At 44.6% G+C, this 23,265-nt stretch overlaps 1 protein-coding gene across 2 annotated transcripts in view; it reads right to left on the bottom strand.

Annotated features, from left to right (window-relative positions):
• LOC122932183 (glycoprotein-N-acetylgalactosamine 3-beta-galactosyltransferase 1-like) overlaps window positions 1-22,275 on the bottom strand; it is a 69,050-nt gene extending 46,775 nt beyond the window's left edge. Inside the window, exon 1 of one of the 2 annotated variants that reach the window (XM_044286456.1) lies at window positions 22,257-22,275. The gene's annotated coding sequence lies outside the window, so the exon portion shown is untranslated. Of the gene's footprint in view, window positions 1-12,916; window positions 13,002-22,256 lie in introns of those variants that run through there. The other variant, XM_044286453.1, reaches the window with a different exon arrangement.
• Between the last annotated feature and the right edge of the window lie 990 nt (window positions 22,276-23,265).

The following is a 23,265-nucleotide window of genomic DNA, read 5'->3' as shown; positions in this document are numbered from 1 at the left end:
TATATCTTATGACATTCTATAAATTTTTATTTATAAAATTCTATAATTTCAAAAAATTTGGTGCAAAATATGGAAGAGCAGACTCCTACAAAACTGACTTTAAAAATTTCCTCATGACAAATCACCACCTTTACTATCTGGTGGTTGTTAAACTGAAGTTGTCATGGCCATTTTTACAAAAGTGGTAACAGATAATGCATCCATATTGGTCATCACTAGCTCAAGTAGTAATGACCATATTGGTCCTCATGTGCTTGAGTAGTGCTACTGAGCACCCGAGCACAATGGAAGTCAATGGGAGAACCCGAGCATTAAACCAGGCACCCCTGCTTTGAAGAGGGCAGGGTATCTGGTTAATAGTAAAAGGTCAGAAATTGATGTAAACACCACCGAAATGGTTCGGGAATAGCATGGGGAAGATGTCTGGATGCATCTTGGAACACCAGGTTGCTGCTGGGAACGATGTTGTCCGAGAAGTATGACACTTTTACAGACTGACAATAATATGCTCAAAACCGAAGATGAAATCGATTTTAGAGGAAAAATAGTTAGGAAACATACTTTCCTGTATATTTACTTGTATATAAAGTGCAAGTGCTGCCAAAAATTACAAGGAAGAGGCACTCCGATACAACTTGTATATCACATAAAGGAGGGCCTCATTCACATTGTGGTACAATTATTCAGGTAGTGGGACTCCTACACTCATAAAGCCTATGCACTAAGGGAAAGGGCTGCCAAAAATTACAAGGAACCGGCACTCCAATACACCCTTTATTACACATAAAGGAGGGCATCATATACACCCTTGAAAAATTATGATTGATAGCCTGCTGGTGATCCTCAAAAACATTAGGAGTAAGGGCCTGCTGGTGACCCTCTAAAACATTAGGGGCGAGAGCCTGCTTCTGATCTGACCATCTAAAACATTAGGGGAGAGGGCCTGCTGCTGATCTGACCATCTAAAAAAAATTGTGGGCGAGTGCCTGCTGCCGAGTTGACATCTAAAGAATTTTGTAAGCGAGGGCCTGCTGCCGAGCAGACCATCTAAAAAATTTTTGTGGGCAAGGGCCTGCTGCCGAGCTGACCCTCTAAAACATTATGGTTGAGGACCTGCTGGTGACCCTTAAAAACATTATGGGTGAGGGCCTGCTTTGGAGCTGACCATCTAAAACTTTAGGAGCGAGGGCAGCCTAGTAAGCATGTTGATATGATGAAGGAGGAGGATGAGAAAAGGGATATTGAACCATGTAACCTTTTTAGTGGTGGAAGGGGTGCATGGGAATACAGTGTATTCAATACACCATAAAAGCCACATTTAGAGTGCCTTTATGTTCAGCCGCTTTCCTTTGGTAGAGTAGAGAAGTCAGGGGCAATCCAGGCCTTGTTCATTTTTATAAGAGTCAACCGGTCAGCATTTTTAGTTGACAGTTATTATGCCCCCAGCAGCACTAAATACACACTCTGACAAAACACTGGCGGCGGGGCAGGCCAGCACCTCCAAGGCGTACAGCGCCAGTTCGTACCATGTGTCCAGCTTGGACACCAAATAGTTGTAAGGCACACAGGGATCTCTGAGGACGCTGATACGGTCTGCTACGTACTCCTTCACCATCTTCCAAAATTTTTCCCTCCTTGTGACACTAGGCCACGCATCAGGTTGAGGATACTGGCGGGGTGTCATAAAACTGTCCCAGGTCTTAGAGAGTGTTGCCCTGCCTCTGTTGGAACTGCTGTGTGTTCTCCTCGTCTCCCCTCCTCGTCTCCCCTCCTCGGTTAGCCAAGGAACTACATACTCTGCAGCCAGCGTTGTCAGCTGGAAATTTTTGGAGCAATTTTTGCACCATCTTGCTCGTCTTCTCCACCACAGGAATAAGAGATGACTTTCTAGTCGGAGTCGAGAAGGGTGAACAACCAGTAATCTGTGTCATCCAATTCGCTCTGAGAAGACGAACTGAGGGTGGTCTGGTTATTACCCTGTGTGCTTTCTTCCACCATTTCCACCTCTTCCACATGCAAAGCGTTCACCTTAATTGAGAGCAGCGAGCCTTTGAGTAGACACAGAAGTGGGATGGTCACACTGATAATAGAGTTATCGCCGCTCATCATCTGTGTTGATTCCTCAAAGTTGCATAAAACCTCACAGAGGTCAGACATCAATGCCCACTCATCGCTTATGAAGAGCGGAAGCTGACTGGAAAGGCGACGACCATGTTGCAGCTGGTATTCCACTACTGCCCTCTGCTGCTCACAAAGCCTGGCCAACATGTGGAACGTCGAGTTCCAGCGCATGCTCACTTCGTATAACAGTCAGTGAGCTGGCAATTGCAAGTGCTGCTGCAGCGTTGCCAGACCGGCGGAAGCGGTCGATGACTTGTGGAAATGGGTACACACGCGGCGCACCTTCACCAGAAGCTCAGGCTAATTGGGGTACGTTTTGAGAAACCGTTGAACCACTAGGTTGAACACGTGGGCTAGGCATGGGATGTGTCTGAGCTTGCCGAGCTCCAAAGCCACCACAAAGTTACGGACATTATCAGACACTACCATGCCTGGTTGTAGGTTGAATGGCGAGAGCCACAGCTCATTCTGGTACCTTATCCCCTTCCACAGCACTGCGGCGGTGTGCTGTTTGTCACCTAAACAGATCAGTTTAAGCTCGGCCTGTTGCCGTGTCAGTAGCTGGAAGCACGGCCTGTTACTGCTTCCAGCTACTGACTAATGGCTGACTGGTGCTGCAAGATGAGAATTCAGAGGTGGAAGTGGAGGAGGAGGAAGAGGCGGAGGAGGAGAAGGGGAGGTTGCAGCTACTAATGTAGGTGGCGGCGGAAACCCTGATGGAAGTAGGGCTCGCAATCCTTGGCATCTGTAGCACCTGTGCCATCCCAGGGTACGACTCGCTCCCAGCCTCCACATCGTTCACCCAGTGTGCTGTCAGGAAAATGGAGCATCCCTGGCCAAAAACACTTGTCCATGTGTGAGTCGTGAAGTGGACCTTCCCAATAACTGTGTTGGTCAGGGCACGGTGATGTGACGGGACACATGCTGTTGTAAGGCTGGGACTGCACACCGTAAAAAATATTGGTGGATGGGGACAGAGTACCGCGGACAGCTGCCGCCATCAAGCTGCGGAAAGCCGCAGTGTCTACAAGCCTAAGTGGCAACATTTCCAGGGCCAGCAATTTGGATAGGTGCGCATTTAGTGCTATGGCTGGGAATTTGTGCTTTCGTTCAAAGGCCTGGGGTATAGACATCTGTATGCTGCGCTGGGACACAGAAGTGGATGTGCTAGCTCATGGTGCTTGTGAAGGTCTAGGTGCATGGCGGGAGGCATCCGGGCCTGCGTCTTGGACAGGGGATTGTCAAGCATGTAACACAGGGGAAGAGGAGGCAGTGGTGTGACCCGCAGACACTGGTTGTGGACCCAGGCATTCGGCCCACCTATTAGGGTGCTTTGATGCCATGTGGCGGATCATGCTGGTGGTGGTGAGGTTGCTAGTGTTCACATCCCTGCTCATTTTGGTACGGCACAGGTTGCAAATGACAATTCTTTTATCGTCCGCACTTTCCTCAAAAAAGCTCCAGACTGTGGAACACCTACCTATTGGCAAGGGAGATTGCCGCAAGGGGGTACTCTGGGGAATAGGTGCGGGCCTGTTTTGTGTGGCCCGCCTTCTCCCTTTTGCCATCCCACTTCCAGCCTGTTGCGGTGCTGCGGATTCCTCTCCCTCTGTACTGCTGTCTTCGTCCAGCTTGCCACCTTCCCAGATTGGGTCAGTGACTTAATCGTCCAGCACCTTCTCTTCCACTTCCTCACTCTGGTCATCCTCTTGACCTGTTGACCTAACAACAACCTTAGTTATTGACAACTGTGTCTCTACCTCATCATGAGCCTCTTGAGACACTAATTGCGGTTGACTTATTGGCAACTGTGTCTCATCATCGTCATCATCCACCTCGTGAAATACTAATTGCCATTCCCCACCGTCATCTTCTTCTGACAGTGGATGCTCCAGAGTTTGGGAATAGGGGGACAAGATCTTCTCATGTCCCTCTGCAAGTGGGTTTAGCGAGAGGCCCAAATGAAAGAATGGCGATGAAAACAGCTCCTCAGCATAGCCGAGTGTTGGATCACTTGTTTGCCAAGACTCTCCATGGTTGGTGTAAGGAGTATCAGGGTGAGGATTCTGTTGACCAGACTCTTGGCTACTGAGACTGGACTTTCTAGAAGACAGAGTGGTGCTAAACGACTAGCACCCGATGACGCATTCCGGCCAGCCAATCACTGTAAAGCCAGTAGCCAACACGGCTCTGGCATTACAGTGAATGGTAGTACTTACCTGCACGTTTATTGGCTGCGCAGGAGCCAACAACAGTGCAGGAAGGAGACTCAAGCATGCTCGCCCAACACTAGTCATCACCTTTAAGAAACTTGTTATACTGTCACTTTATAATTGCTGCAACGTTCTGACTCTATGACGTATACTTATTTGATTTTGGAAAGCAAATGTAAAACACATAATTTCCCTTTGTTCAGCTAACACCTGCGTTCGATCGAATCCGTTCTGAACGGATCCGTTCTGAACGGATCCGCTTATATTAATGCAGACGGTGGCTCCGTTCAGAATGGATCCGTCTGCATTATAACTTAGAAAAATTTTCTAAGTGTGAAAGTAGCCTGAGCGGATCCGTTCAGACTTTACATTGAAAGTCAATGGGGGACGGATCCGCTTGAAGATTGAGCCATATGGTGTCATCTTCAAGCGGATCCGTCCCCATTGACTTACATTGTAAGTCGGAACGGATCCGCTCGCCTCCGCACGGCCAGGCGGACACCCGAACGCTGCTTGCAGCGTTCAGGTATCCGCTCACTGAGCGGAGCGTAGGCTGAGCGCTGGCAGGCGGATGCATTCTCAGTGGATCCGCCTCCACTGAGAATGCATTAGGGCCAGACGGCTGCGTTCAGGGCCTAGCGCACTCCCATTTAAGTGAACGGGGCTCAGCTTCAGTACCAGGCACAGCCGCTATTCAATGGATGGTAAGCTGTGGGGTGACTGTGGCTCTCATTGGAGCTCCAGTTAGTGCCATGACTTTCTCAAACAGCTGATCAACAGATGTGCTGGGAGTCAGAACAAAACCAATCTCATATTGATGATCTGCCCTCAGGATAGGCAATCAATATGAAAATCCTGGAGAACCCATTCAAAAGCAGATATCCTAAATCAAAAATGTCCTGAGTACGTTGAGTCAACATTAATGAAGTCTTTAATCCACAACACCACCGATTTGCAGAAACAAAGGGGGTCATTTGTTATCCAGAAATATGCCTATATTAGTGCGGGGCAAATGTTACTTGTGCCTAATCTGCGACTTTTCCCCACTTACACCAGGTCTAAAAAAATGGCGTAGATGGGATAGGGGACGGACTAGGAGGCCCATCTCATTCCTAATTTTCTATGCTGGCTTACATTTAGACTGGCACTCAATGCCCTAAAGTTATGTAGAGGCCTAGAGGCCTAGTTCCGTTGGGCCGTGATCCGTGACCGTTTTTCCGTCCGTGGGTCTTCCTTGATTTTTGGAGGATCCACGGACATGAAAAAAAAGTCATTTTGGTGTCCGCCTGGCCGTGCGGAGCCAAACGGATCCGTCCTGAATTACAATGCAATCAATGGGGACGGATCCGTTTGATGTTGACACAATATGGTGCCATTTCAAACGGATCCGTCCCCATTGACTTTCAATGTAAAGTCTGGAGTTCTGTTATACCATCGGATTGGAGTTTTCTCCAATCCGATGGTATATTTTAACTTGTAGCGTCCCCATCACCATGGGAACGCCTCTATGTTAGAATATACTGTCGGATATGAGCTACATCGTGAAACTCATTTCCGACAGTATATTCTAACACAGAGGCGTTCCCATGGTGATGGGGACGCTTCTAGTTAGAATATACAAAAAAAACGGTGTACATGACTGTCCCCTGCTGCCTGGCAGGTGCTGCCAGGCAGCAGGGGGCAGACCCCCCCCCCCCCTGTTTTTAACTCATTGGTGGCCAGTGGGCCCCCCCTCCCCTGTTGTTAACTCGTTGGTGGCCAGTGTGCGCACCCCCCTCCCTCCCTCTCTCTATTGTAATATTAGCATTGGGGCCAGTGTGCGCGCCCCCCCAACCTCCCCCCCCCCTCCCTCCCTCTATTGTAATAATAGCATTGGGGCCAGTGTGCGCGCCCCCCCCCAACCCCCCCCCCCCCTCCCTCCCTCTATTGTAATAATAGCATTGGGGCCAGTGTGCGCGCCCCCCCCCTCCCTCCCTCTATTGTAATAATAGCATTGGGGCCAGTGTGCGCGCCCCCCCAACCCCCCCCCCCCCCTCCCTCCCTCTATTGTAATAATAGCATTGGCAGGGATCTCAACTCTCCCGGAGGTTCAGGGAGTCTCCCGCTATTAGATAGCGGCTCCCTGACACCCGCATGTGAAACAATATCTCCCGGAAAGGTTTATCTCAGTCAGATAGCAGAGCAGAGAGATAAGAGAAGTGACAGGACAGAGTTTAGATTACAGGTTGAATTAACCCTTTAGGGTCAAATTGGCTTCTCAAGGAGCTATATATGTTAAAGGCATCCCTTCTGTCTCATTCAGTAGCTATATAACTATTGAGAGAGATGCTTTTTTTTTTTTTTTTTAATACATTTACACATTTAACCTTCCATTTTAATTATATTATTTACCCCAGTGTTAAATTCACACCCCCTGGATGCTTTAATCATATATATAAATATGATAATTTGGGGCAGGGTAATGAGCCCGGTCCTCCACACCATAGAGCAAAGTGTGCAGATACTGCATATGTTTGGAAAATGTAATAAAAAGTTCGTGAAAAAAAAAAAACTCCCTGAAATGAGAAGTGCACCTCCCTGAAATGAGTTTTTGCAGGTTGGGATGTCTGCATTGGGGCCAGTGTGCCCCCCCCCCCCGATCATCGGTGGCAGCGGAGTAGAAGATTCATACTTACCTGGCTGCTGGCTGCTGCGATCTCTGTGTCCGGCCGGGAGCTCCTCCTACTGGTAAGTGACAGGTCTGTGCGGCACATTGCTGTCACTTACCAGTAGGAGGAGCTCCCGGCCGGACGCAGACATCGCAGCAGCCAGCAGCCAGGTAAGTATGAAAATCTTCTACTCCGCTGCCACCGATGATCGGGGGGGGGGGGGGGGGGTGCACGCGCACTGGCCCCAATGCTATTATTACAATAGAGGGAGGGAGGGGGGGGGGGTTGGGGGGGTGCGCACACTGGCCCCAATGTATTATTAAAACAATAGAGGGAGGGAGGGGGGGGTTGGGGGGGCGCGCGCACACTGGCCCCAATGTATTAAAACAATAGAGGGAGGGAGGGAGGGGGGTGCGCACACTGGCCACCAACGAGTTAACAACAGGGGAGGGGGGGGCCGCACAATGATATTCAAACTGGGGAGGGGGGGGGTCTGCCCCCTGCTGCCTGGCAGCCCTGATCTCTTACAGGGGGATATGATAGTACAATTAACCCCTTCAGGTGCCGCACCTGATGGGGTTAATTGTACTATCATATCCCCCTGTAAGAGATCGGGTGCTGCCAGGCAGCAGGGGGCAGTCTTGTACACAGTTTGTAGTATATTCTAACTAGAAGCGTCCCATCACCATGGGAACGCCTCTGTGTTAGAATATACTGTCGGATCTGAGTTTTCACGAAGTGAAAACTCAGCTCTGAAAAAGCTTTTATGCAGACGGATCTTCGGATCCATCTGTATGAAACTAAAACCTACGGCCACGGATCACGGACACGGATGCCAATCTTGTGTGCATCCGTGTTCTTTCACGGACCCATTGACTTGAATGGGCCCGTGAACCGTTGGCCGTGAAAAAAATAGGACAGGTCATATTTTTTTCACGGCCAGGAAAACACGGCTCACGGATGCGGCTGCCAAACGGTGCATTTTCCGATTTTTCCACGGACCCATTGAAAGTCAATGGGTCCGTGAAAAAAAAACGGAAAACGGCACAACGGCCACGGATGCACACAACGGTCGTGTGCATGAGGCCTAAGTGAGACAACATTCTAACCACATGGTCAACGTTTACGTAGAATGCTGTGCCAAATTTCAAAATGTAGAAATCCATGTGCCTAAGAGTTATAGGCCATTTTATTTATTCTGGAAACCTGCTCAAAGAACACTAATGTGATCTCACATATTTGAGACATATCACAAAACTATTTGTATTGGATTTCCCCTTTGAAACCTCTTTGGTGCCACTTAAAGGGGTTGTCATCTTCTTCACCCAGGCAGCCCCTCTGAGTGGAGCATTGGAGCGTTTAATGCTCCAATGCTCCCTCTTGCCCTGCTCTGTATAGCGCAGGACAAGGGATTTTTTTGGTTTACATTTTTACACTGCTAGGCGGAGGCTTCCACCTAGCAGTGTTCACGGTGATGTCACGGTACTAATGGTCGGGCCTTAGCGCTGACCTAGCCGTTTTGCAGAATCCTCCACCTAGAAGTGTAAAAATGTAAACAAAAAAGCCCTTGTCCTGCGCTGTAAAGCGCAGGGCAAGGGTGAGCATATTAGCATGAAACGCTCCAATGCTTCACTCAGAGAGGCTGCCTGGGTGAAGAAGAGGATATGTTCAGGTTCAGCTCTAAAACTGAATAGCCCCTTTAAGGCCTCTTTACACTGACAGATTAAGCAGGCGACTGTTGGGAAAGAAGCATTCCTTCCCGACAGTCGCCTGTTCATGGGGTAATAGGCGGCACCTTTACCATGGCAGATAATTGCTAATGAACATTGGTGTGGACGCTTGTTAGTGATTATCTGGCCAATGCTCAGCCAGTGTAAAGGGGCCTTTAGAGATTTCTGATACTGAAAGAGTAACTAAACCTTTATATAAATGTTTAACCCCTTCTACCTCAGGCCATTTTTCGCCCTTCTGCCCAGGCCATTTTTTGCAAACCTGACATGTCACTTTATGTGGTAATAGCTTTGGAACACTTTTATTTATCCAAGTCATTCTGAGAATGTTTTCTCGTGACACATTGTACTTTATGATAGTCATAATTTGAGTCAATATATTTCCCCTTTATTTATGAAAAAATCCCAAATTTACCCAAAATTTTGAAAAATGTGCAATTTTAAAAATTTCAATTTCTATGCTTTTAAAACAGAAATCGATACCTCAGAAAATATTTATTACTTAACATTCCCCATATGTCTACTTTATGTTGGGACCATTTTGTAAATGTCTTTATTTTTTGGGGGGGATGTTAGAAGGCTTAGAATTTTAGAAGCAATTCTTAAAATTTTTAAGAAAATTTCCAAAAATCACTTTTTAAGGACCAGTTACGGTCTGAAGCCACTATGTAGGGCTTACATAGTAGAAATCCTCCATAAATTACCCCATTGTAGAAACTACACCCCTCAAGTAACTCAAAACTGATTTTACTAACTTTGTTACCCCTTTGGAACAAGAATTAAAGGAAAATGGAGATTACATTTCTAAATTTCACTTTTTGGGCAGATTTTCCATTTTAATCTATTTTTTTCTTTAACACATCAAGGGTTAACAGCCAAACAAAACTCAATATTTATTACCCTGATTCTGCAGTTTACAGAAACACCCTACATGTGGTTGAAAACTGATGTAAGGGCAGGGAGCAGAAAAAAAGGAGCGCCATATGGATTTTGGAAGGCAGATTTTGCTGGACTGGTTTTTAGATGCCATGTCCCATTTGAAGCCCCCCTGATGCACCCTTACAGTAGAAACTCCCCAAAAGTGACCCCATTTTGGAAGCTAGGGGATAAGGTGCCAGTTTTATTGGTACTGTTTTGGGGTACATATGATTTTTTATTGCTCTATATTACATTTTTTGTGAGGCAAGGTATTTGGCGCCTTTTTTTTTATTTTTTACAACATTCATCTGTCAGGGTAGATCATATGCTATTTTTATAGAGCAGGTTGTTACGGACGCAATGATAACAAATATGTCTACTTTCTATGTTTGTTTAAATTTTGCATAATAAAGCATTTTTAAAAATAAATTTTCTGAACGCCTTATTTTATTTATTCTGCCTATTGTCTTGTGCAGGGGCTTGTTTTTTGCAGTAAGAGTTGACTTTTTATTGGTACCATTTTTGGGTACATATGATTTTTTTGATCATTCGTTATTACACTTTATGGGGCAAAGTGACCAACAAAATTGGTTGTTTTGGCACAGTTTTTATTTATTTATTTTTACCTGAGGGGTTAGGTCATGTGACATTTTTACCTAATATGTATACTTTTTCTTATTTAGTTTTACACATTAATAGCATTTTTGAAACAAAAATAATGTTTTAGTGTCGCCATTGTCTGAAAGACATAGCTTTTTTATTTTTTGACCAATTGTGTTAGCTAGGGTCTCATTTTTTATGGGATAAGGTGACAGGATTCGTACTATTTGGGGGGCATATGCCTTTTTGATTGCTTGGTGTTGCAATTTTTGTGATGTAAGGTGACAAAAATTGCTTTTTTGGCACTGTTTTTGTTTTATTTATTTTTTACAGTGTTCATCTAAGGGGTTAGGTCATGTGATATTTTTATAGAGCTGGTTGTTACGGACGCGGAGATACCTAATATGTGTACTTTTTAAAAATTATTTCACTTTAACACAATAATAGCATATTTGAAACAAAAAATGATGTTTTAGTGTCTCCATGTTTTGAGAACTATAGTTATTTTATTATGTAAGAGCTCATTTTTTGCAGGATGAGGTGATTGTTTTATTGGTACCATTTTGTGGGACATACGCCTTTTTGATCGCTTGGTGTTGCACTTTTTTTGATTTAAGGTGACAAAAATGGCTTTTTTTGACACAGTTTAAATTTTTTTATGCTGTTTATCGGATGGGGTGGATCATGTGATATATTTATAGAGCAGGTTGTTACGGAGGCGGTGACATCTAATATGTGTGTTTTTTCCTTTTTTTTTTTTTATTATAAAATCAGTGGAAAGGGGCGTTTTTTTCTTTTTTTACTTGAAACGTATTTTTTTGAATTAAAAACATTTTTTTGCATTTTTTTACTTTATTTCTGTCCCACTCTGAGACTTCAACTTTTGTGGGTCTGATCCCCTCTGCAATGCATTACAATACACCTGTATTGTAATGCATTGCCTGTTAATGTATTACACAGAGTAATACACTAACATGTTGCCTACGTAGAAGGCAGGCCCCGATGCCGTGCAAGGCACTGGGCAGCCTGTACATGGCATCAGGCTGCCTTGTCACCCATCGGGTAACCGCGGGTAAGTGCTTACTGCTCCATAGAAGGGGTTAATCCACCGGCATCGGCTTTTACAGCGATGCTTGTGGATACAGCAACGAAACCTGTAGGAAACCACAGACAACAGGACTAGAACCCAAGCAAACACAGGACATGGATCAGACAACAAGACAAACTGGAACCAGCACAGAAGCAGATGCCTGGACCCCATGCGGAATGGAAGCATGGTGGTCATAGGCAGAGCTGCACACAGACTAAAGATCCTCCCTCCGGAAAAACCCAGGAGCCCTCTCGAGAAGGCAGGACATACACGGGATAGGAACAGTAAGGCACTGCAGGCAAGACCTTAACCAGGCAGGATCAGAAGCAATAGGCACTGCCAAGTTATCAGACACAGAGCACTGCTAGGCTAAACATGGACCAGTGGATCAAGACACAGAACAGGTACAGAAGACAAGCAATAACACATTACCAGGCAACACCACAAACAAGGGCAGATGGCAAAAAACCCTGGGTCAGCAGCAAGGGGCTACACCCAGCAAGGCAGAAGATAGACTGACTTCCTGCCCCACAGCTCACAGATATATATAGATTCATAATAAGGCACCTGATAAGCCACACCCAGGCACAGATCAGGGAAAGTTAAACCTATCAGAACCCGGAGTACCAGAACCATAGAACATACAATCACAAGTGTCAGTTCACACCAGTCACAGAATGCTGCAGCCAGCACACCCGAACAACAGCCAGCATACACAGGATAAATGTAGCCAGTACGAGGTTACAGGCAGCCAGCCTACACAATAACGAATAACAGAATGGCACTGCGATACAGACATCCATACTCAAGTCATGTTCACACACGAGGCTGCAGCCAGCACGCATAGCAGAACCAGCATACATGGGAACACCCACAGCCAGTACACAAAGCGCATGCAGCCAGCCTGCACGGCACCGGTCACAGGAACCACAGAGATACTGACACGGAAGCAACAAACACAGGCCACAGTTTACACACAAAGGGTCCATCCATCCGCAACTGTTTTGTGGTCAGCAAAATTGCGGAATGGATGCGGACCTGTTTTGCAGACGTGTGAATGGACCCAAAACCGCAGCCAGCAAGCAGCCCCAAGCAATCAGCATACAAAGGAGTCAGCCTGCAGCCAGTATGTGAGAGGGCATGCAGCCAGCCTACACAGCTACAACTGTCACAGTGAACCGCACCGTGACATCCAGTGTCCGTCGAGTCAGCGTCCAGCGGTGTACAGAGAACAGAGTTTTTAGTGCACAGTGAATGGTGCGCTTTAGGCAGGGAAAAGTGTAGTAAAAATAGAAAATTGATTAATAAAGTATATTAGAGATAGTATTATTAGGGCATTAGGGACAACATATTATACGTTTATGTAAATGTTTAGTTACTCTTTAAGATCTGATAATAAGAATCTATCTGCTCTGCCATTGATGTCAGTGAAGATTACTTGAGTTTTTACAAATCAGTCATAATCTGTAAACACACATTTTATCACTGATTTTCTCACTTGTATCTATAATATTTTTCAGAAAATGCTTTGGTCTACTTTTCTAACCAAACAAAATGAAACAGTATTATATGATAGTTATATTTGGTGTTACTGACCTCTTCCCTGGGTCTCTTTTAATGTAACTTCGGGCTATGTGGTTAGTATGCCTGTAGAACTTTACTCTTCCTCTCACATGTCAAGAATTGTAGTTCAGGAAGTGAGAAATATGCATAAACAGGCTAAACAGGATCTTATAAGATTAGAATACTCACGTCATCTGCACAATCATACAGTGCTTCGGCTTATCATTAACTGAGCTAGCTAACTCAGCAGAAACCCCCCAAAAAGTAAAGCACTGGTTTCCTAATGTAATTAGTTATTTTACTTTCACACTAGAGTTTCTATTTTCCGGTATTGAGATCCATCATAGGGTTTTAATACCGGAAAAAAAAAACACTTCTGTTTTGTCCTTATTCATTGTCAAGGTGGACAAAACGTAACTGAACAGAACGGAATGCTCCAAAAAGAATTCCGTTCCGTTTGGTTGCGTTCTCATACCGTAGAGCAAACCGCAGCAAGCTGCAGTTTTCTTTCCGTCATTGGACGCGGACCAAGACGGATCCTTCATGACCCACAATGCAAGTCAATGGGAACGGATCTGTTTAAGGGCTCGTTCACACGACCATATGGCTTTTTCAGTGTTTTGCGGGCTGTTTTTCCGGATCAGTTGTTTCGTTTTTTGTTTCCGTTGTGTTTCCGTTTTAGTTCCGTTTTTCTGTATGGCCTAAACAGTGTACAGTAATTACATAGAAAAAATTGGGCGGAACGAAATTGCGGACATACGGAAACGGAATGCTCACGGAGTACATTCCGTTTTTTTTTTTTTTGCGGACCCATTGAAAGGAATGGTTCCGTATACGGAACGCAATAAATGGCCCGTATACGGAACGCAAAAAACGTTTGTGTGTACGAGCCCCAACTCTCACACAATAGAAAATGGATTGATCCCCCATTGACTTTCAATGGAGTTCATGACTGATCCGTCTTGGGTATGTTAAAGATAATACAGGTCCTTCTAAAAAAATTAGCATATTGTGATAAAGTTCATTATTTTCTGTAATGTACTGATAAACATTAGACTTTCATATATTTTAGATTCATTACACACCAACTGAAGTAGTTCAAGCCTTTTATTGTTTTAATATTAATGATTTTGGCATACAGCTCATGAAAACCCAAATTTCCTATCTAAAAAAATTAGCATATTTCATCCGACCAATAAAACAAAAGTGTTTTTAATACAAAAACAGTCAACCTTCAAATAATTATGTTCAGTTATGCACTCAATACTTGGTCGGGAATCCTTTTCCAGAAATGACTGCTTCAATGCGGCGTGGCATGGAGGCAATCAGCCTGTGGCACGGCTGAGGTGTTATGGAGGCCCAGGATGCTTCGATAGCGGCCTTAAGCTCATCCAGAGTGTTGGGTCTTGCGTCTCTCAACTTTCTCTTCCCAATATCCCACAGATTCTCTATGGGGTTCAGGTCAGGAGAGTTGGCAGGCCAATTGAGCACAGTAATACCATGGTCAGTAAACCATTTACCAGTGGTTTTGGCACTGTGAGCAGGTGCCAGGTCATGCTGAAAAATGAAATCTTCATCTCCATAAAGCTTTTCAGCAGATGGAAGCATGAAGTGCTCCAAAATCTCCTGATAGCTAGCTGCATTGACCCTGCCCTTGATAAAACACAGTGGACCAACACCAGCAGCTGACATGGCACCCCAGACCATCACTGACTGTGGGTACTTGACACTGGACTTCAGGCATTTTGGCATTTCCCTCTCCCCAGTCTTCCTCCAGACTCTGGCACCTTGATTTCCGAATGACATGCAAAATTTGCTTTCATCCGAAAAAAGTACTTTGGACCACTGAGCAACAGTCCAGTGCTGCTTCTCTGTAGCCCAGGTTAGGCGCTTCTGCCGCTGTTTCTGGTTCAAAAGTGCCTTGACCTGGGGAATGCGGCACCTGTGGCCATTTCCTGCACACGCCTGTACACGGTGGCTCTGGATGTTTCTACTCCAGACTCAGTCCACTGCTTCCGCAGGTCCCCCAAGGTCTGGAATCGGTCCTTCTCCACAATCTTCCTCAGGGTCCGGTCACCTCTTCGCGTTTTCTGCCACACTTTTTCCTTCCCACAGACTTCCCACTGATGTGCCTTGATACAGCACTCTGGGAACAGCCTATTCGTTCAGAAATTTCTTTCTGTGTCTTACCCTCTTGCTTGAGGGTGTCAATGATGGCCTTCTGGACAGCAGTCAGGTCGGCAGTCTTACCCATGATTGCGGTTTTGAGTAATGAACCAGGCTGGGAGTTTTTAAAAGCCTCAGAAATCTTTTGCAGGTGTTTAGAGTTAATTAGTTGATTCAGATGATTAGGTTACTAGCTCGTTTAGAGAACCTTTTCATGATATGCTAATTTTTTTAGATAGGAATTTTGGGTTTTCATGAGCTGTATGCAAAAATCATCAATATTAAAACAATAAAAGGCTTGAACTACTTCAGTTGGTGTGTAATGAATCTAAAATATATGAAAGTCTAATGTTTATCAGTACATTACAGAAAATAATGAACTTTATCACAATATGCTAATTTTTTTAGAAGGACCTGTATAATCGGATCCGTTCATAACGGATGCAGGCGGTTGTATTATCAGTAACGGAAGCGCTTTTGATAAACCCTGCCGGAATCCGCAAAAACGCTAGTGTGAAAGTAACGTAACTTCTGATCACTACAAAAATGTATCTACACCAGGGATGCTCAACCTTGGTAAGCTGGGAGGAGGCAGCGGCTCTCAAAGGAGCACTGGTGCCTTCTCAAAGATCATAGATCCAAAGTCGATTCGTTCAAACATTTTGTGTTAATGCTGCCCGGAGACAGTGGCGTGCCTAGGGTGTTTGGCACCCAGGGCGGGTCCTTTCTCTGGTGTAACCCCCTGCACCCCCACCAATACTTAAACAAATTGTACTCCCTAACAGTAGTATTGCCCTCATTGTACGTCTTCACAGTAGTTTTGTCCAGATATGTGCCCCCTCACGGTAGTTATGCCCATATTGTGGCCCCTCCCGATAGTTATGCCCACACTGAGACAGATCCTCCACCACACCCATGCACCCATAAGCACTACAGATATTGGTTGGTGACTGGCTCATGCAGCTTTATATCTGCTCCATCTTCACAAGATGGCTTGACCATTGCACAAAACAAGCAGTTTTACCTTTTTGTGTGTAAAAATCCTATTCACCCTAATAGATCTCAATTAGGGTGAATAAGAGAGGGGATCAAAAAATCCCATGTACTAGGCCCTTAAAGGGGCTAATAGTTTAAAAAAAAAGGGAAAGAAAAAAAAGTAAAAACACCAATATATTTAAAGTTTTAATCACCACCCTTTGCCACTTTTACATATAAAAATATAAAAACAATAAAAAAAATAGACATTAGGTATTGGCGTATTCGAAAATGTCTGAACTATTAAAATATATTTTTTAAATCCTGTATGGTAAACACTGTAACAGAAAAAAATAAAAATTAAAGCGCGATTTGCCATATTTTGGTCATCTTGTCCACCCAAAACATTACAATTGATCAAAAAGACGTACAGACCACTTAACTGGCACCAATAAAAAATACAGTTTGTTACACAAAAAACAAGCCCTAATACAGCTCTGTAGACCAAAATATAAAAAAACTGGCTGTCAGAATAGATAAAGACATTTTATCAGAATTTTTAACAGAATTTTTTTCCTGTTTTCCAATACAAGATATGGAAAATTAAATGGTGGCATTAAAGAAATCCATTGTTTCATGCAAAAAATAAACTCTCATATAGCTATGTGAACCGAAAAATAAAAAAGTTATGGTTATTGGAACGTGAGCTTGAAAAATGCAAAATGCAAAAATGAAAATAGGCCTCGATGCCAAAGGGTTAGAGAACTACTTAAAGAGTTACTATTCCTTCTTGTTTGGGATGTTGACAGGTAAACAATTTGGAACCCTGCCCTCATCATGTGCCCCCTTTTTGGAAAGTGGTGAAGGTGATGTAAAAATGTCAACTGTGAACAAATTAAATCACAATAGCATTTAAACGGACCGAAACTCAGGGTTTGTGACTTTTACATGAGAAAACTGGCGTACAGGGATGATAAATAAGTTCTCAGTAGCATCTTTACTGGGGACATCCTGAAAAATTTAATGTGAAAATGGCTTACTGTAGCTTAATGTACCATAATGTGCCTAAACCTCAATCAATTGCCTTGAAACTTTGCACAACCTAAGATCTCAGCTTCCCAAACCTATCCTGGAAGTTTCATGGATTTTGGCTACCCACAAGGCAAATGAGTGACATTAAGCTTGTTTTTTGGGGAGTTTAATGTGGCTTAACGTACAAAAAACAACTCGGATGTTAACCAATTTCCCCCAAACTTCCCATCCTACTTGATTCTCTGCATGCCAACATATTCTGAAGATTTTGGGTCATTTGATAAAACATACCAAAAGTTATTCACATTAAACTATTTTATTCCTTTTCGAAAACATTTAGCTTAAAGGGGTTGTCTCACCTCGGTCTTTCCTGGCTTCCACACGCCTCTCCGGGCCTTGATTCCTATTCTGCTGGGGGCAGTGCTGATAGATTTGATTGAAGCCACAGACGAGCAGGGTAGGGATAATGCAATCCCACCCCAGCCTGTGCATGCACGCTCCCGCGTTATAGATTCTACAAACTGCGGGAGAATGTGACCGAGCACAGGCAAGGTGGCTGAGTCTGGGAGTCACTGCGCATGCGCATGAATATGTGCGCGCTCGTTCCTGCAAATCCTGGCCACCAGAGCAGCCGGTCAAAGCTCTTTCCATGCGCCTGCGTGGCCACTGCTGATAGCATTATAGTGGTGGCCATAACCCTAGAAACGAGCAGGCAATTTGGGAGTCTTAGCTGGGGAAAAAGAGTTCACAGAGGAAAAATGGAAAACAGAAGTAAATGAGAAAATCAATCATCACGCTGCAAGGAACAGAATGACTATTGATTAATGAGGTAAAACAACCCTTTTAATGTAAAAAGAGGTTAATGTACCATAATGTGCCTAAACCTCAATCAATTGCCTTGAAACTTTGCAAAGGATTATTCACAAAGCTAGCCACAGGATCAGCCATAGCCCAGGCTCAGGTCTTAGTCTATCTTGGATGTGGTGACGCAATGGGGCTCCCAGCATGCATCTTTGGTTGCTGGGCCTCCAATGAGTCGCTGCACCTTGTGAGGAGAAGTAGTGCCTTGAAACTTTGCACAACCTAAGTTCCCAGTGTCACGAGACACCGGGGAGCTCACTCTCCTCAGCGCCGCCGGCGTCCCGTTTCTGTGCAGGAGCGAGGATGCGCACAGCGTCCTCGTCTCCTTGGTGATAAGGGGTGGGACGGACTGGCCACGCATGTCTCCTCCGCACGTCCAGAGTCCCCAGTTCCCCCAGCAACCAGGCAGGATCTGAGCACCGAGCTGGGCACTCGGTGCTCAGCTGTACTTCCTGCTGCGGGTCATGTGACGCAGGCTACGTCACATGACCCTACGTCACATAGCCAGTATTTTACAGGCAGCCTGCTGGCCACAGGTTGCCTGTTAATTTTAGGTTCCCTAACGATTTGTTTGACTCCTGAATACTTGCCTGATCCTGTTCCCTTACGATCCTTTGCCTACTCCTCCTGTACTGCGCATCCCTCCTGGTATTTTGACCTCGGCTCCCACCTGACTACTCTTTGCGGACTCCTCTGGTACTTCTCTACTCTCCTGGTATTTGACCCAGGCTTCTCCTTACCATTCTTTGCTTAACCCTCTGTACTGCGCAGCACTCTTGGTTCTGACCCGGTCCGTTCACGTTCTGTATTTTGTCTGTCTTCCCTGCATATATTCTAAGTTAGGGACTGCCATCCAGTTGTCCCCTGTCATCAGGACTCGTGAGGCAAGTAGGCAGGGCCAGGGGTGAGGGTGGAGCACAGTGGTCACTATTCTCCCCACCTGTGTGTGTGTGGACGTGACCGTTACACTGTTACACCCAGCTTCCCAAACCTATCCTGGAAGTTTCATGAACTTTGGCTACCCACAGGGCAAATGAGTGACATTAAGCTTGTTTTTTAACCAGCCTTGGTAGCGGGGTGCACATAGGAAGGCTTACAACACAACAAATCCCCAGAACACCTGCCAGCTGGCCTGCAACAAAACAAATTACCCTGTCTAAGTTAGTATACATTAAAAGCTGAGGTTTTAGTTGCACAAACCTTTGGCCAAAAATATGTAGAAGCCACACTGCCACCATCAAGGCACCTCTCTAAAGTGTGGTCCTAGCTCTATTTATATAAATCTCCAAATGGGAGCATATTGATTCAGTCGATAAATCAAATGCAGGTGTACCTTGAGGTAGCCTACCTCTCCTCACAAGGTGCAGCGACTCATTGGAGGCCCAGCAACCACAGATGCATGCTGGGACCCCCATTGCGTCACCACATCCAAGATAGACTAAGACCTGAGCCTGGGCTATGGCTGATCCTGCGGCTAGCTTTTTGAATAATCCTTTGCATTTCTAATAGCCGCAGCACAAAAGGTAGTAGAGGCTATGCGAGCCTAATGTCACTCAATAAGAGAACTTAGGTTGTGCAAATTTTGAAGGCAATTAATTGAGGTTTATGTACATTATGGTACATTAAGCTCTTTTTACGTTAAGCTGTGCACATTAAATGTTTTAGGATGGGAATAAAATAGTTTAATGTGAATAACTTTTGGTATGTTTTCTCAAATGATCCAAAATCTTCAGAATATGTTGGCATAGAGAGAGTCTTGTAGTATGGGAAGTTTGGGGGGAATCGGTTAACATCTGAGTTGTTTTTTGTACGTTAAGCCATATTAAGCTCCCAAAAAAAAGCTTGATTTTGTCATTTACTTCTGTTTTCCATTTTTCCTCTGTGAACTCTTTTTCCCCAGCTAAGACTCCCAAATTGCCTGCTCGTTTCTAGGGGTTACGGCCACCACTATAATGCTATCAGCAGTGGCCACGCAGGCACATGGAAAGAGCTTTGGCCGGCTGCTCTGGTGGCCGGGATTTGCAGGAACGAGCGCGCACATATTCATGCGCATGCGCAGTGACTCCCAGGCCCAGCCACCTTGCCTGTGCTCGGTCACATTCTCCCGCAGCTTGTAGAATCTATAACACGGGAGCGTGCATGCACAGGCAGGGGGTGGGATTGCATTATCCCTACCCTACTCGTCTGTGGCTTCAATCAAATCTATCAGCACTGCCCCCAGCAGGATAGGAATCAAGGCCCAGGATAGGAATCAAGGCCCTGAGAGGTGTGTGGAACCCCTTTAAGCTAAATGTTTTCGAAAAGGAATAAAATAATGTGTAATGTGAATAACTTTTGGTATGTTTTATCAAATGACCCAAAATCTTCAGAATGTGTTGGCATGCTGAGAATCTAGTAGGATGGGAAGTTTGGGGGAAATTGGTTAACATCCGAGTTGTTTTTTGTACATTAAGCCACATTAAACTCCCTAAAAAACAAGCTTAATGTCACTCATTTGCCTTGTGGGTAGCCAAAATCCATGAAACTTCCAGGATAGGTTTGGGAAGCTGAGATCTTAGGTTTTGCAAAGTTTCAAGGCAATTGATTGAGGTTTAGGCAAATTATGGTACATTAAGCTACATTAAGCCATTTTCACATTAAATGTTTTAGAATGTCCCTACAACCCTCTGTGGCATCTAAAAGAAAAGAAAGACTTCTATTCTGTTAAATCTGGCCCGGTTACTGATTCCTAAACCATATGTCAGCCATTGCACAACCTACATGCCCTGCCTTACTCTCATACAAACACAACATCAAGGGCACCCCAAACTATCATCAGGTAGGAGCCCTAACACCAGGGAGTTCACCTGATGGAAGAAAGGTTGCGCCTTCCTCTCATTGCAATGGTGTGAGGAAAGCCACTGCAGTAGACTTTCTGCAGCCAGATCCACTCCCACTCCCATCCTCCTCTCCAGCTCCTCAGAGACTGGCTGCAAGGCCAGTAATGCGCATGTATATGTAATATATATCCAGATCTCAACAATATAGAGTGTACTGGATCTACACATCTAACTAAGGTCTTGTTCACACGACCGTATGGCTTTTTCAGTGTTATGTGGGCCATTTTTAAAGGATCCATTTTTCAGTTTTTGTTTCAGTAGTGTTTCCGGTTCCATTCCGTTTTTCCGTATGGCATATACAGTATACAGTAATTACATTAAAAAAATAGGGCTGGGCATAACATTTTCGAAAGATGGTTTTGCAAAAACGGAACAGATATGGAAGACATACGGAGTACATTTCGTATGTGTTCCGTTTTTTTTGCGGACCCATTGACTTAAATGGAACCACGGAATGTGATTTGCAGGCAATAATAGGACATGTTCTATCTTTGAACGGAAATACGGAAACGAAATGCATACGGAGTACATCCAGTTTTTTTTGCAGAACCATTGAAATGAATGGTTCCGTATACGGACCATATTCGGAACTCAAAAACCAGCCCGTATGCAGAGCACAAAAAACGTTTGTTTGAACGAGCCCTAACTCATGTCCAGTACCTGACCATTAGTACATGTACATATAGAGACACACATAAATACCTTTTCCTGGTCATCATACTGCAGCACAATACATTAAAATGTAATCCTCTAGGTACAATCAGAAGAGACGTATTAGACAGCAGTATACAATTAAACAATTAAGTAATTAGGCTCTGCTTCTATGTAAGTAGCTTACGACCAGTCACACATCGTATTTTTTTTTTTTTCTGTAGGTAAGAAGAGACATGTTTGTAATCACTATCAGTTTCAGGATGCATGCCTAGCCATATTAACAGAGAGAGGTCTCTGGCCCTGGGCTTGAGGGTGCTCATCATGGTACCTTCCCCTGTGTGTATTTTACATAGTACATGCTGAGCACGCAGACTGTTTTTTGTGGATAATCGTTCCCCCCTTTGATATGTCCGATATTGATGTGCTGTCACTTGCGGGGTTTCAGAGTGCTGGAGGTCGGTGCATGCGCAGGAGGTTGTGGGGAGCTTCGCTCGTACGGCACATGTGCTGGGGTTTGCCAGCGCGTCAGAAGAAGCCAGGCTATTTCTTCCGCCAGCTTCAAACGCTGAGTGCGCTCTGCCAGCCCGCATCGTATCCTCTGCCTGCAAGGTACACTACTGGGGCATGACTGGTCTCTTCCCAGGCTTATTGTATTTAAAGGATGCATTTAAGAAGGACTATCTGACTGCATGTTTATCAGTACTGTCCCTGCTGTGCCCTAGATCTTTCAGTGTGTTTGCCTCTAGTTTCTGATTGAATGTTTTTCTCTATATATGGCTTTATGTCTGCGTTATCCCTGGGGTTACCTTTAAGTGAATAAATACTAATTATTGTTCTTTGGCCATAGATGTCTGCTTCTTGACCGTGCCACAAAAAGGAACAACAAATCTAGGCACAGAATGTGTAATCAATGTCAGCAGCCATATTGATGTCTGTTCTCAGTGTGTGTCTCCTCCTCACCCTGTGCAAAGGAAGCCTGAAGACAAAAGTCAAAGAAATCTAGAATGGAATCTGCGTCCTCACCTCGACAGCTGGTATCATCCTATGATGAGTCCTTTTCTTCTGAGGGGCGAATCATTTCGGAAGATTCTGACTGATGAAACAGATGACTATTTTCTACTGCAGAAAGAAAAACTACAACCTCTGCAGAAAGCAGTAAAACAGAGTCAGAGAAGAACACACAGGAGAAATCTAAAACTTTTTTTTCCCCATACAAAGGAAAAGGTCTTTCTCGGTTATCCACTGCTGTAAAGATTGGTCGAAGCATGATTGGGAAAAATCCGAGAAAAGACATAACTGGGGGCAAGATTTAAAGCCACCTATAAAAATAGACAAAAGCTTTGTGCAAGATTGGGAAGCTTCACCCAAAGTTGATCTAGCAGTAGCCAGACTTTCCAACAGAAGATTTATCCATGTTAAAGGATCCAATGGACAGAAAAGCGGAAACCCTCCTTAAAATATCCTATGTGGCCGCTGCTACATCCTGTAAGGCAGCATGTTCTACTCTTCCAGTGGCCAGAGCTCTGCGTATCTGGTTAAGTCAGCTCACACAGGATTTACAAGATTGAGTTCCTAGAAAATAAATTCTCTCCAACTTGCCTCTCCTAAAAACTTCTTCAGACGTTCTATGGGATTTCAGCCCCCCGTTCCAGCCAGATTTCCTTTTTGGTCTTCAATTAGAAAAAAAATTGGAATCCCTAAGTGAAGTAAAGGGAATTTTTTTTCCCAGAAACTAAGAGAAGGCCACAATATTTGGTCCTTTCGTTTTCAAGGAAGATGATCTCCAAGTTCAAGCGAGACTTCAGATCTGAACAT

Source organism: Bufo gargarizans, chromosome 3 (genome assembly GCF_014858855.1).
Source record: "Bufo gargarizans isolate SCDJY-AF-19 chromosome 3, ASM1485885v1, whole genome shotgun sequence".
In the NCBI taxonomy this organism is placed as follows: domain Eukaryota; kingdom Metazoa; phylum Chordata; class Amphibia; order Anura; family Bufonidae; genus Bufo; species Bufo gargarizans.
The sequence above is the reverse complement of the archived record's forward strand: the minus strand, read 5'-3'. Positions and strand labels throughout refer to the sequence as shown.